General features: G+C 52.9%; 2 long non-coding RNA genes across 2 annotated transcripts; both read left to right on the top strand.

The window, feature by feature from the left end:
- Nucleotides 1-2588: 2588 nt before the first annotated feature.
- Nucleotides 2589-3311, top strand: LOC139796312 (uncharacterized). The gene is made up of 3 exons (XR_011725934.1): nucleotides 2589-2680; nucleotides 2943-3081; nucleotides 3199-3311. It is a non-coding gene; the product is annotated as an uncharacterized lncRNA (long non-coding RNA).
- A 3367-nt stretch (nucleotides 3312-6678) lies between these two features.
- Nucleotides 6679-6965, top strand: LOC139796311 (uncharacterized). Its single transcript, XR_011725933.1, has 3 exons — nucleotides 6679-6733; nucleotides 6829-6878; nucleotides 6932-6965. It is a non-coding gene; the product is annotated as an uncharacterized lncRNA (long non-coding RNA).
- Nucleotides 6966-9178: the final 2213 nt, after the last annotated feature.

The raw sequence follows: 9178 nt of genomic DNA, 5'->3' as shown, positions 1-9178 counted from the left end.
CTGTGCCCACTGTTGGTGTTGTACAGCTGGGGCTCGAGAGCTGGGATTTGTACTTGTAACTGTAGTTAGAGGCTATACACAACAAGACCACCTCAGGTCTCACCAAACTACCTGGCAGTATCCAGGTGACTTGATTTCCATGGTTGGTTTGGTTTCTTTTCAGGTGCACGAGCTGTGTGCCAGAGGGCAGAGCAGAGAGCTGGGTACAGGTGGGTGTGGGAGGATGGGGATGACTGTGGGTGGTTCTGACTCACACTTCTCTGGCTTTATTTTCTAGGTGTGAAGTGAGACACTGGCATTGGGGAGGACGCCGGCAAGGTGAGGGGTAACTTGAGTGCAGAAGCAGCAGTTTTGGGGTGTTGCATTCTGTGGAGTGCATCAGTTACCTGGGGTGGCTTCTGTGGGGAACTGGCTCACAGAGTCGAACCTTCAGCTCCGTGTGCAGGTCCGTGCACCCTCCCCCCCGGCGCTTTCCGTGCTGCGGGTGAGCGGAAGGCTGCGGGACGCGGCGGTCGGTGACACCGCAAAGGTGGGCGGAGGTGTGCACCAAAGACAGCGCGTGTGCTCTGCGCTGCGGACACAGCTGGGGACCGCAGCGGTCCCTGTCCTCGTGTGTGCACTCACACACACATTGGAGCCGAGCTCTTTTTTTTTTTCTTTTTTTTTCATTCCGGCCCTTGCGGCCGTTCCCGGGTGCAGAGCGCGGGACCGCGGCTGCGGCGACAGCGCGGGCACTGGGGCTTTGCGCGGCTGCGGTGGCGCTTTGGGCGCTGGGAAATCGTCACTTCCGGGCGCCTGATGCCGCTTCCGGGGTGATGGCGGCGCAGCTGCCGCGCGGTTGCCTCTCGACGGGTCCGGAGCCGCCGCCTCTGCCGCCGCTCTTGGCGGAGCCGGCGGGCAGAGCGCAGAACTCCAGCCCGGCGGGGGCCGCCGGCTTCGGTCGCTCCGCAGCGCCGCCCGCCTCCGGGGCGAGTAGAGGGGCGGAAGCAGCGGGGACAGTAAGGGGGAGGAGGCACGCGCCCCAGGGCCGCTCCGGGCCGGTTTTGACCGCTGCCCTGGGGCAAGGGCCGGGGGAGGGGGGAAGGGTAGAACGTCCTGTCCCGTTCCCGCCTTTTGCTCGCCGGTTCCCTGGGGGCAGGAGCGCGTGCCTGGGGCTGGAGGGGGGAGGGGGGAGGGGGAGGGGGAGCGGAAGGTCCCCGGTTCCCTGGGGCGGGAGTGTAGGGGTGGGGGTGGGGCAGAGGCGGTCTCTTCAGCGCCGCTGGCCAATCAGCATCCCGGAAGGGTGGAGACTGAGGGAGGGGGTCCGAGCTACGGGGTCGGGAAAGCATCGACCAATCAGCGCGTGGATTGCCACAGGGAATGGGTGGGGTGCAGCAGAGTCTGATCCAATGGAAAGCTTTCTCCTGGCGTCGTGCGGCCAATCAGCGAATCCCGAAACTTTACAGCGGTGACTCCTCAGTGTGAGGGAGCGGCGGTGCTGACGGGGATTTGGAATGGCGGCTGTGAGCTGCGGGTGGGGAAAATGAGGCCGGGGAGGGGGACATGGCGGGCAGCGCAGAAGTTGGGGGTGGCGGGAATAGCCGGGGGGGATCCACGGGCACGGGGGGACCAAAATGGGGGCCTGGGGGTGGCAGCGGCTGAAACGGGCGGGGAGAGCTCGGGGAGAGAAAATGGCGTCCGGAGAGGTGTCTCCCGGCACAGTGACGGCGACTTGGACGGGGATTTCTTGTCACCGAAGACGCAGCCACACGGGCACGCGTGATTTGTGAGGCTGGGGGGAGGGGCCACTCTTGGGGCCACAATGGAGCCTCCGTGCGTCACTGTTGCATCCCTGGATGTCTTCCAGCAGAGCTGTCTTGGATCCTGGAATCACTCATCTTACTGTGAGTTTCCTCTTGAGGTCGAGTCTTATGGTTTGCAGCGCTGTGTATTGGGTCGGCCTCAGTATTGAGAGTTTGGTTTGGAGCTGTCCTGCCCCCATTGTAGGGTCAAGGGCCCTTGGAAGAGTCTCAGAGGGATTGTCCATGTGTTGAGCAGCATTCCGTAGACCAAAGGTTGGTGGGCTGCAGGAGCAGTTATTTCTCAGATGCTGTATTGCTGTGGAAGGCATTCGCATCCCCTGCTTTTTGTGCTTTTTGGGAGCCCTCCAAACCTCATTTTGGCACCCCACAAGGTTGGCAGGCAGACGGGCGAGAAGCCAAGGTAAAGGAGCAAGCGGGAGGTGAATATCACAGTGGGCTGCCTGTTGTTTTAGGCAGTATCTCGGCATGTGCTTTTCCTTTGACTTTTGCAGGTGCCACACAAAGCCACGGGTTGAGGAGCGGTCAGAGAAGGTGAGACGGTTGCGGGCCCGCTCATCCAGAGATTTTACTTAAACGCGGGTAAGCGTTTCCCTTTGTTTTTGCAGGAGCTGTGTGTGCCACCTTTGGAGGGGGAAGAGCACTGGAGGTGAGACGGGATGGTAACGAGGAGGCTCGATCTCACAAGCAGAACGGGGCAAGTCGGGGGTTATGAGGAGCTTGTGGAAGAGGTTGGTATTTAGCTGATATCCTATTTCTGCTGGCATTGCTGTTTGTTATTGCAGATGGTGAGGAGGAACTTTGTGGTTTTGGGAAGATTCCAGTCAGCCGATGTGGGTTACTTTTCTGTCCAGTGCTTCAGAGCCCCAGCTGTTTGAAAGGTAAGAGAAAGGGAGGATGGTTGGGGAGAGTCTGCGTAGAGGGGTCAAGGTTAGGAATCGCTGGCTCGGGTTTTAAAGGTACTGTAGGGGAGCGAGCTGTTCAGAAGCGGTGCCCTTTGGGTGGTTGATGGGAGCCTGTCCCTCCCTGGCATGATGCTAGCAAGTTGCAGGAATTGAAGGAGCATTGGAGGTGAGGTGGTAGTGCAGAGCTTGTGGAGCTAGTGTCTTCTCTCAAGCAGAAAAATAGTTTTGTGCCTTTTAGTTGCCCTGAATGACGATACCTACAGCGTCCAACCCTGGAAAGCGTGGGCGAGTGGGACCCTGCAGGGCTCTTCTGTGAAGCTGGGCCATTTGGAAGAGAACGGGGCTGGCTGATGTTGGACTTACTGCTGAATATTCTGGTAGGTGTTTTGGTGTTGTGGTTATGTGTGTGTGTGTGTGTTTTTTGGTTCGTTTTTTTGGTATTGTGATGTGATTGTTTTTATTATTTTTTTTTTTTTTTTTTTTTTTAAATGCAGGTGGTGAAGGGGAACCTAGCAAGTTGAGGATTATCCTGAGCCGCTCCTATTTTTTTTTTTTTTCTGGGCTAACTATGGCTTTGGAGTGCCAGTTCTCTGAAAGATAAGTTGAGGGCCCGGGGGGGGGGGGTGGGTGGGTGGGGAGGGGCTGAGCAGAGGAGTCACAGTTGAGAATTGCAGGTAGTGTTTTGAAGTTAGTGTAGGGGAGAGGACTGTCTGGGAGCAGCCCCCTTTGGGTGGGTGAAGGGAACAGGTTACTTTTCAGTACGATTCCAGCATGGGCAGGGCAGCTCCAGCCTCGGTGTGTGGGGTTGTGTGTTTTGTGTTGTCAGTCTTTGTTGTCTTAGAGCTTCCTGAGGCCTTGATGGTCCTCTGTGTCCTCACAGAGCAAGCCCAGCATCTTGGGCATCCTCCCTGGAAAGCCTTTCCTGCTCAGCACGGTGCTGGTCAGCAGCGTGTTATTCCGCATGACGAGTCTAAATCGCAGATCGGTCTCTTGACTTGGAAGTTTCTTGATGGCTGTCTTCTGCAATGTCATTCTCAATTGCATTGTCATCTGATCTCTGTCCATCCAGTTTACCCGAGGGGGACTCATTCCCCGCATCCTTGCGTCCTCAGGTCTCGAAGGGGGCTTCTCGGGCACCCGTCGCTTCGTTCCCTCGCTTTGCAGACGCATCGCTGTAGGTCTTGTTGCCCACAAGTCTTGGATTCCAGAGTCCCTCTTCTTGCTGGGAGTTTTATCTTGAGCTCAGGTCTTGTGACTCACACGGCTGTGTCTTTGGTCAGTCTGTGCCTGTGTTTGGCTTGGAGCTGCCCTGCCTGCTGCGTAGAATTAGGGGCCACGGGAAGCGCCATTAAGTGACCGACTCTGTGCTGAGCAGCTTCCCAGTGATTTGCATAATCCTGTTTTTCAGATCCCACGTGTCAATGACCATCAAGAAACAGATGGAGGAGGAGAGGAAGCCGCCACCCAAAGGTCGGTTCGGGCATGGAGTTGGTGGCAAGCTGCCTCCCTTGGCTACCTGACCACATTATGTTTTGTTGTCATTTTGAAGGTGGAAGCGGCGAGCGAAGCGGGATACGGACACCAGAGGTGGCTGTGGCAAGGTGAGCAAAGGCCGGTGGGCTGGAGGAGCAGTTATTCTCAGGTGTTGTATTATTGGCTGGTCATGAACATCCCTTGTTGTTTGTGGTTTTTTTCAGGTGCGCTCCTAACCTCGTTTTGGCACCCCAAAGAGATGGCAGGCAGAGGGGTGAGAGGCCGAGGTAAAGAAGCAGGAGATGGACGTCACAGTGGCCTGGGTGTTGTTGGGGGCAGTATCTCAGCGTGTGCCTTTTGCTTTGACTTTTGCAGGTGTCACACACAGTGCCGGAGTGACAAAACCATGTCTTGAGGAACAGTTGGAGAAGGCGAGATGGCTGTGGGCTGGGTCAGCCACGTGTTAACGTCAGCTCTGTTAAAGGTTTCCCTTACGTTTCAGGTGCTGTGCGTGCCACCTTTGGAACCGGAAGAGCGCTGAAGGTGAGCTGGGGTGGTAGAGAGTGGGTTCGTGGAGCTGGTGGCTACTGATCAGCAGAACAGTAACTCTTCCTCTTGGTCTTCTAGGTGTCCAAAGCAGTGGTGGACACAGCATTCAAGTCTGGATCACGGAGGTGAGTGGAACTGGGTGGGGCTCTTTTGAGGTGGTGGGTGTAGTATAAGTGGTTGTTGATGGCTGAAGTGCACCTTATTGGTGACACTGTTTCTGATTTTCCTTTCTTTCTGATTGCAGGTGATGAAGAGGAACGTGCCCCTCAGACAACGTGGTGTTTTGCTGGACATAGATGCAAAACCACCATCCCTCAGGAATATAAGTTGAGGGACTGAATTGAAGTGCTGAGGTTGGGAGTTGTTGCAGAAGGGATGTTGAAGTTTTCTGAGGAAAGGCTGGTGTGGGCTGCCTGTTGATTGGGGCAATATCTCAGCATGCGGGTTTTGCTTTGACTTTTGCAGGTGCCACCCACCGCCTTGGAGGTACAAAGCCACGTGTAGAGGAGCAGTTGGGGCAGGCGAGATGGTTGTGGGCCAGGTCAGCCAGGTGTTTAATATCAATTCAGTTAAGTGTTTCTCTTTGTTTTGCCAGGGTTTTTTTGGTGTGGGGTTGGTTGTTTTTGTTGTTTTTTTTGGTGTGTTTCGTTTGTTTTATTTTGTTTTGTTTGTTTTTTGTCACCTTGGGAGCTGAGTGTTGGAGGTAAGCTGGGGTGGTAATTTAGGAGGTTCATGTATGTAGTGACTTCTTTCAAGCCAAACAGTGGTTTTGTGTATTTTAGGTGCCCTTCATTGAGTCCTGCAGTGCCTAATTCCGTGATGAGGAGGTGGGTGAGACCTCACAGGACTCTTGAGAAGCTGGGTCTTCTCTAAGAGGTTGGTGCTGGCTCATGTTGGAATTTCTGGTGAAAATTATTATGTGTGGTGATGTGTTTATTTTGTTTGGTTGTTTTTTTCTTTTTCAGCAGATGATGAACGGGAAATGTGTGGCTGCAGGAACATCCCTGTGGATGGTTTTGTCTTTCTGTGATGACCATGGCTTTGGACCCCTACCACCAAAGATAAGTGGAGGGACTGGGGGTGGGCAGAAGGGACAAAGCTGGGAACGGCAGGGAGTGGTTTTGAAGTGAGAATCGGGGAGAGGGCTGTCTGGGAGCAGCTTGCTTTGGTCAGGTGAAGGGGGCAGATGAGTTTACAGCATTGGTTTGGCCTGGGCAGGGCAGCTCCAGCCTTTGTGTGTGGTGGTGTGTACTTTGTGCTGTCTGTCTTGAGTGTTTGATAACTTCCTCATCCCTCGATGTCCTCTTTGTCCTCGCAGAGCCAGTCCCTCATCTTGGGCATCGTCCCTGGAAGGTCTTCTCTCGTCAGCACAGTCCTAGTCAGCAGCATCTTTTTCTTTCATGACAAGTTAAACACATGGATTATTCTTGCATCTGGGAAGTTTCTTGATGATGGTATTCTGAAACACTTTTCCATATTAATCAGCATCTCTGGTCATGGATTTTCACAGAGGAGCACTTGTTCTCTGCATCCTTAGGTCTTGAAGCCCGGCTTGGTGGGCATCTGTTGCTTCAGCCCCTCGCTTCACAGCCGCATCGCTGTAGGTCATCTTGCCCAACAGTCTTGGATCCCAGAGATATTCTTCTTCCTCAGTGTTCTCTTGAGACCAAGTCTCATGATTTGCAGGGCTAGTTAGTCTGAGTGTTTGGTTTGGAGCTGCTCTTCCCAGAGTTATAGGTTTGGGGTTTTTTGGAAGAGCCCTAAAGGACTAGTCCAGCACTGTTGGGCAGTGTTCCAGTGACTTGTGCATCACTGTTTTTCAGATCCCATGTGACAAGGATGTACATGACAGAGCAGGAGGAGAGAAGAGCACCACCCAAAGGTTAGTCGGTGTTGGAGTGAAGGTCCCCCTCCGGGCTACCTGACCACATTCTGGTTTGTTTGTCCTTTTGAAGGTGAGAGCAGCCAAGGAAGCAGAATATCTGTTCCGGAGGTGGCTCTGGCAAGGTGAGCAAAGGCTGGTGTGCTGGAGGAGCAGTTACTTCTCAGGTGTTTTATTGTCGTTGAAGACATTGGCATCCCCTGTTTTTTGTGTTTTCCAGGTGTCCTCCGAACCTACTTTTGGCACCCCACGAGGATGGCAGGCAGATGGGTGGGAGGCTGAGGCACTACCTCAGCACGTGCCTTTTGCTTTGGCTTTTGCAGGTGCCACAACCATCCTCGGAGGGACAAAGACACACATTTAGGAGCGGTTGGAGAGGGTGAGATGGTGGTGGGGTGGGTCAGCCATGTATTTTACATCAAGTCACTTAAACGTTTCCTTTTGTTTTTGCAGGCACTGTGCGTGCCACCTTTGGAACCGGATGAGCATTGAAGTTGAGTTGAGTTGGTAGTGAGGGGGTTCATGGGGCTGGTGACTCCTGATCAGCAGAACAGGAACTCTTTCTCTTGGTGTTTCAGGTGCCTCAAGCAATCGTGGTGATAGCGTTCAACTCTGGAACGAGAAGGTGCGTGGTATACCACGGGGCTCCCTCGAGGAGGCGAGTGCAGCAGAAGTGGCGTGCATTGGCTTAGGTGGGAGTCGTGCCAGCGCTGTGGGTGACCTGTGGGTTGTGTTTTTTCCTTTTCTACGTATAGGGGATGAAGAGGAGCTGTGCGACTGGAAGCACATCCCAGTCAAACAATGTGGTTTTCATTACTGACCATGGCTTTGTGCTGCTGTCGCTCTTGAAGATAAGTTGAGGGCCCAGGGGCGGGTGGGGAGGGGCTGAGCAGAGGAGTCGAGGTTGAGAATTGCAGGTGGTGTTTTGAAGTTAGCGTAGGGGAGAGGACTGTCTGGAAGCAGCCCCCTTTGGGTGGGTGAAGGGAACAGGTTACTTTTCAGTACGATTCCAGCATGGGCAGGGCAGCTCCAGCCTCGGTGTGTGGGGTTGTGTGTTTTGTGTTGTCAGTCTTTGTTGTCTTAGAGCTTCCTGAGGCCTTGATGGTCCTCTGTGTCCTCACAGAGCAAGCCCAGCATCTTGGGCATCCTCCCTGGAAAGCCTTTCCTGCTCAGCACGGTGCTGGTCAGCAGCGTGTTCTTCTGCTTGAGTCTAAATTGCAGATCGGTCTCTTGACTTGGAAGTTTCTTGATGATTGTCTTCTGCAATGTCATTCTCAATTGCATTGTCACCTGATCTCTGTCCATCCAGTTTCCCCGAGGGGGACTCGTTCCCCGCATCCTTGCGTCCTCAGGTCTCGAAGGGGGCTTCTCGGGCACCCGTCGCTTCATTCCCTCGCTTTGCAGACGCATCTCTGTAGGTCTTATTGCCCACAAGTCTTGAATTCCAGAGTCCCTCACAGGACAAGTAATATTGAACATCATCCCCATGGTGTTGAACACATTTAGTCATCATCATCATAGTGCCATCTGGATCCTTCTTTTCTCGCATCTTGCAAATTTCTTGATAGGCATCTTTTGAAATCTTCTTTATGAACGAATGAGCATCTCTGGTCATAAATTTTCCACATTTGCAACCTTGTCTCTGCATCCTTAGGTCTTGATGCTAGTCTTCTTGTACATCTGATATGTTATTTTGAAGAGTAATTCTTGTAAGAGGAAGTGTTCTATGACACTTGCTGTCACCATGGGGCCTCCTTGCCTCACCCTTGCATCCTGTAGATCTTCTTGGCCAACTTCTTGGAACCCAGAGTAATTCTTTTTGGGAGTTTTCTATTAATGTTTAATCTTATAGTTTGCAGTGGTGTGTCTTGGGTTGGTCTGTGTGTGTTTGGCCTGGGGCTGCTCTGCCCAGATTGTAGAGTTGGGGATATTGAAGAGCCATAAGGGTCTCTGGTGATGTTTGCCTTGAGTTTTTAGGCCACAATTTTACAGTGATCTTAGGTAGAGCAGCCATAGTCAGGCTGGGTGGGCAGTTGCTTTGATGGTGTTTGAAGGTGATGGGACCCTCATGAGAGGGTTTTTCCTGTGCAGCGCAGGAGATCGACCCTCTCAGTAGTTAACGGTTGTATGTGTATGGGTTTAAAGTTTTGGGGCTGTGTTTATTAATGGCATGAGGGTAGTAATACTCTAGATGGGGTTCCTAACTGGGATGGAGATATTTGGAATTGTCTGTCCATTGTTCAGCATTCCAGTGACTTGTGTAACACTTTCTTTCAGATGCAAAGGACAAATATGCGCTCGTGAGAAGAAACGAGGGAGCAGAGTGCAGTCAGGTCAGTCAGTGTGTAGTGCTGGAGGGATTGTGCTTCTGGTAGCTACTTGATTACAGTGTGTGTTTAACTCATTTTGAAGGTAGAAGCAGTAAGCGAAGTGGGATAGTCACCGAAGGTGACTGGGGTGAGGTGAGTGATGACTAGTGGGACCAAAGAGCAGTTATTTTTCGGGTGTGTTGTTGAAGTTAGAAGCATCAGTTGATGTTTATAGGTTCTATTGTAGTCACCATGTGACAA

This window comes from Heliangelus exortis, chromosome 4, assembly GCF_036169615.1.
Source record: "Heliangelus exortis chromosome 4, bHelExo1.hap1, whole genome shotgun sequence".
Classification (NCBI taxonomy): Eukaryota; Metazoa; Chordata; class Aves; order Apodiformes; family Trochilidae; genus Heliangelus; species Heliangelus exortis.
This window is presented reverse-complemented; position numbering and strand designations above follow the sequence as displayed.